Raw genomic sequence first — 6,057 nt, 5'->3', positions numbered from 1 at the left:
TAAGCACCCGCTTTGTGCAGGGTACCCTAAGCAGTGCAAATGCAGACACAATGAAAAATAGAGAGGTAGGAAGCCAAAGGAATGTAATCAGATAAGAGGATTCTAGAATTTTTGAATGTGAAGGTTGTACATTTGTGGGTAACGGCAAGCTCAGGATATGACCATGTTTTTGTGTGGATAAGGTGAGGTAGAGGAGTAAGTCATGGGAAGTACTCAGGTAAGTTAGGGTGTAGTAGTTAGGGTGAGTAGCTAGTGTGGTAGTTAGAGTTGAAGAACTGAGTGTTTAGGGTGTTTGAGTCAATGCAATATGTTGATGTCCCCTCAAATAAAGAAAGGAATTGTGAGCCATGTGCCAAACTCATTGAGGAAGGAAAGGGAGTGACCTGGAGGATCTGTAGATAATAGCTAGCAGGATTTTGATTGGGTTGTGGAGAAGAATTGCAGGAACCTCAAAGCAGGAGAACTTACTGAGTAATGGAGGTAGGGAGAAAGCCTGGAAATGGCAATGGGGAGAAAAGAGTATTCTAGCTCCCTGCCTCAATCAGTGAGCCTAGAGGAACGGGTATAGGTACAGTCAGTATTGGAAAAGGTAACCAAGAAGGGTATGCTATCAAGGACCTTCTGAAATCTATCCATAGTCCCCAAGGGTCTCTGCACTTCAAGTTAAAAACCTGTAGTCTCTGCGATGGCACCAAGAATACCCTTTACCTCATAGTAATGTGAATTAACAATGGCAAATGTTAAAAGAAGTTCATAGCAGCAGTGATAGACATGAAAAAAGGAAAAAAGGAAGCAGGTGGAATTGATTCTACCAAATTAGACCTTGCCCATAAATTTCATAAATCTGGGGAAATCAGTTTTTAGAGGGAATGCATAGTCTAATTTTAAATTTTAAAATTCCATAAAGTTAGAATCCTGTTCATCAAATCACTGTAACTCAGAAGATATTTATGCTTTTTAAAAAACATATTTACATAAAAAGAGAGAAAATTTTCACAAAAAGTAGAATACTGACCTGTTTAGACCTTAGCCTTGGGAACCTTAAGAACTAATGAATTACATGGTATTTCCATGACCATTCAGAATTTACTGTGTTTCTATATTATCATGGCAACCTGTTCATCACTGATCAACCCTATAACACCTGTGTGGTTGAAACATAACAAACATCACTTCAATGTCATAGTCCAAATAAGAAATTTAGTTAGGTAAATTTTTCCCTGTGCTTTCCTCTTCACTACTAATTGAACTGGTTCAGATCCTTTCATCTAAGAAAGGAGGAAAAAAGACAATTGTTTCACACAATTATCCCCTCTTCAATGCCCTCAACCATCACATATGTGCCAAGAAAACACAACGTCTTTCAACCTGGAAAATATGATGATCTTTTAGGAGGGTGCTAAACGGGTGACTGAATAATGAGACCTCATAGTGAGGTTGTTCTTTGAGCAGTCCCCTGAAAGTTCAATCATAAGCATTTATTAAATACCTACTATATAGGTGCCAGGATACAAACACAAAAGTGAAGCAGGACTTTCTGTTAAGGCACTTACATTCTAATGGGAGAAGATGATATATATTTATTTAAGTAAATGTATATGTATACATATGTGTGTTTACATATATACATATAGATGTAGATCATGGTAGTTTAGGAAAGGAAGACACTAGCAATTGGGGCAGTGGGAAGGTAAGGATTAAAAAAGGTTTCATGCAGAAGGTAGTAGATGAGAGAAATAAGGTATTCTCTGGGTTGTGAGTAAAGGAGTACATGTGGCCAGAATTCCTGAGAGTCTTCCTCTCCCAGATTTTTTTTGACTAGGGAAAAGAAGCTATTCTATGCCTCATTTTTTACCTAACCTTAATCACTGGATGGGTGTTGCCTCAGACAAACTGAGACCTGGGAAAGACCTTAGGTTAAAAAGGCCAAGGTTTGCCACTGCTTCCAGGGTCATACATCAGTTGTCCTGATATATATCTTGTCACTGGATCCCAGATGACTCTGGAGGAGAGAGTGAGGCTGGTGACTTTGCAAAGCTCTGCCTGACTTATATCCAATTCACTTGCAAGTCATGATAACACTTTCCTGATATTAAGGTTCTTCCTGAAAATGAAGAACAAACAACAACATTTCACACATAGGAATAATCAGTGCAGGGTTCAGAAACGGAAAATATAATGCTCTATGTAAGAAGTTTGACCATACCATAGAACACTGAGGGGGAGAATATGACATAATGAGGCTGTGCAGGTAGGTTAAGGCCATGTTGTAAAGAGTTTTAAAAAGCAAATGAAAGAGTTTGTAGTTTATCCTAGAGGTAATAGGTAATCACTGTAGTCTGAGTATGGAAATGGCATGGCTAGACATGCAGTTAAGGAAAATCACTTTGATAACTATGTGGAGGATGAGTTGTAGTGGAAAGAGACCCGAGATAAGAGACTGAGGCCACTTTAATAGTCCAGGTGAAAGATAATGAGGGTTTGAGCTAGAGAAAAAGTGGTGAGAAAAAGATGTATATAAAAGATGTTATGGAGGTAGAAATAGCAAGATTTGGTCACTAACTGTATACATGGAGTGAGAGTGAGTGAGGAGTCAAAAGTAACACCAAGGATGCCAACATAAAGGACTGGGAGGACAGTAGTGTCCTCGATAGAGATAGAAGAGTTTAGAATTTTGAGTTTAGATAATGAGTTCTGCTTTGATGAGACTGAGGAAGCTATGCGACATCCAGTTTGAAGCAGTTAATAGGTAGTTAATGATGCAGTAATGGTAGTCCAGAGAGAGAGAAAAAAATAAATATATTGATCTGTGATTCATCTAGAATATCTGAATAAAGATGATAATTAAAGCATTGGGAGCTGGTAGAGTCAACATATGAGAGAGGGTAAAAAGAAGGGAAGAGGAAACGAAACACTCACAGTTAGGGAATGTGATATAGATGATGAATCAACAAAAGAAACTGAGAAAAAGTTCTCAGCAGGTAGGAGGAGAACCAGGAGAAAAAAATGTCAAGAAAAGCCAGACAAGAGAGAGTATCTAACTACTACACTGGCTCTTAACTTTTTATGAGTTATCATATCACACTATAGTAATAGCCATGTGGCTGACCTCCTTGAGTCATCTCTCTACACTGATTTTCCTAAAGCATGTTCCTAAATAAGTTTAACCATGTCACCATTCCCCCCATTCAATAAATTCTAATGACTCCCTATTATCTTAAGAATTAAATATAAAAATTTATATTTGGCTTTGAAAACACTTCAAAACATAGCCCTCTCCTACTTTTCCAGTCTTTTTATACCTTCAGTTCCTTACTACCCACTCACTTCTCAATCCCTGGCAATCTATCTTCCAACCCCAATGCTCCACTAAATTTGGTCTCTCCAATGAGCTCATTTCTGCTATATCCAGTGTCCTTTTCTCCATGCTCATCCTCCTTTTGTCCCTTGTCTTTCCTAACATGTTCTCTCTTAGTTATTCTCATAACTGTCTGACTTCTCAGTCTTCTTTGCTAGATCCCCATCCACAGCTACAAGCCAAGACCAAAGTGAAGGGAGTGTAGGTGCATGATTTTGTTTGCAGATGATTATGAACTCATGCAGCCTCTGAAACTGAGATGAAACAAAGTATGGATCAATTCTCTGCTCCCTGCGCTAATTTTGGCCTAACACCAAGAAAACACAGGGGGTCCATCAGCCATCACCACACTATCCAGGCAGCTACGTGGGGCAGTGGATAGAGCACCAGTGCAGGGTCAGGAGGACCTGAGTTCAAATCTCACCTCAGACACTTGATACTCACTAGCTGTGTGACCTTGGGCAAGTCACCCACTTGCCTCACCCTGGGTCATCTCCAGTCATCCTGAGGAATATCTGGTTACTAGATTCAGATGGCTCTGGAGGAGAAGTGAGGCTAGTGATCTGCACAGCCCTACCTCACTCAAAACAAAGTCAAGTGCAAGTCATGTCATTACTTCTCCAATGACATGGTCTTCTTTGGCAACGAAGGACAAACATACACACCACACTATCCATATGTGGAACCATCGGTTACAACAAATGGAGAAGTTTTGAATGCTGTGGATAAGTTCACTTACTTTAGTAGTGTACTTTCCAGGGGTGTACACATTGACAATGAGGTTGATGCACACATTGCCAGAGCTAGCTCAGTGTTTGGGAAGCTGCGAAGAAAAGTTTAGGAGAGAAGAGGTATTAGACTGACTACCAAACTGAAGGTCTACAGAGAGATTGTATGGCTGTGAAACATGGACAATCTACCATCACCATGCCAGGAAACTGAATTGCTGTCCATTTGAAGATTCTGAGGATCACCTGGCAGGATAATGTACCAGACACTGTAGTTCTTGCTCGAGCTGAAGTGCCAAGCATTTATACTATGCTGCAGAGAGCTCAGCTCTCATGGGCTGGCCACATTATTCAGATGCAAAATGTATGCTTGCCAAAAAGGCAATTTTATGAAGAACTCACATGAGGCAGGAGATCACATGGTGGCCAGAAGAAACGATACAAGGACACACTCAAGGTCTCCCTCAAGAATTTTGAATTTGATTGTGCAACATGGGAGACACTGGCACAGGACCATTCAGCATGGCATGCCCACATCAGAAAGGGTGTTGTGCTCTATGAGCAAAGCAGAATTGAGACAGCACAAAGTAAACATAGCATGCTCAAATTTGGGGTATCCACCCCAAATATTCACACGGACTATCTGTGCCCAACCTGTGGTAGAGCATTCTGAGCTCATATTGGTCTGATCAGTCACAGTGGGACACACTGAAACTTGACTTTATCATGGTGATGTCATTTTGATCCTCTTGGAAGACAAAGGACAACAACCAACCAACCTTCCACATACTCTCTGATACAGTGTCATTGGGTTCCTTGTTCTTCCATGCACAAAGCAGTCCATCTCCCAACTCTGGGATTGGGTATTTTCACTAACTTCTTCCCTCCCTCCCACTTCCTCCCACCCCCACCATGGCTCTAACTCCCTCTTCATCTCCTAATCATGGCTTTCCTTGGTTCTTGTCCCACCTATAACCCCACCTTCTACAAGAAAACATTTTCAACCCCCCTTAATTCTAACATCTTCCCTCTACTGTTTATTTCCAGTTTATTCTACACATATATTATTTTTATCATAGTTGTTTATATGCTGTATACATTGCTAGAATGCATTGAGAGAGGCACTACCTTTTTGCCTTTCTTTGTATCCCCGGGACTTAACACAGTGCCTGATAGATAGTAGGTACTTAATAAAGGTTTGTCAGCTTAATTTGATGCAATCCCTCCTCAGATTAATATTTTGGTTTTTTTTTAATTCTGAAACATTTAGGTAATTTTTCATTTCACCACCATCCCAATTCTAAAAAAAAGGAAAGATACAACAAATATGTATATACGGGAAAAATTAATTCCCATATTAGTCAAATGTCAAAAATGTTCATCTTTTTCTACAAATTTAGTTGAACTCCTTGTCATGAAGTAGGTAACATTCTTTGTCACCAGTCTTCTGGAGTTATGGTTGATCATTATGCTGATCAGTTAAGTCTATCAAAATTGTTTTTTATTATATAAATTGTTCTCTAGGTTCTGTTTACATCATTCTGCATCATTTCATGCAACTCTCCCCAGACTTCTCTGAAACTGTTTCATTATTTCATGTAGTACAATAATAGCTTATTACTTTATTCTACCATATGTTTTAGTCATTCCTAAAATGAGAGGCATCCTCTTAGCTTTCAGCCTTTTGTCAATACAAAAAGATGTACTTTTGTACATATAGGACTTTTCCTCTTTCTTTGATCTTTCTGGTGTATCTTTCTAATAGTCAAAAGGTACGCATAGCTTAGTAACATTTGGGCATAATTCTAAATTGCCTGCCAGGATGGTTGTATCAATTCACAACTCTATCATCAATCCATCAGTGCACCAGTTTTCCTGCAACCCTTCCAACATTTTCCAATTTCTTTTTTTTTTAAACTTTACCAATCAGATCGCTGTAAAGTACAAGTTCAGAGTTGCTTGAATTTGTGT

The sequence above is a fragment of the Notamacropus eugenii genome, chromosome 2, assembly GCF_028372415.1.
Source record: "Notamacropus eugenii isolate mMacEug1 chromosome 2, mMacEug1.pri_v2, whole genome shotgun sequence".
Taxonomy (NCBI): Eukaryota; Metazoa; Chordata; class Mammalia; order Diprotodontia; family Macropodidae; genus Notamacropus; species Notamacropus eugenii.
This window is presented reverse-complemented; position numbering follows the sequence as displayed.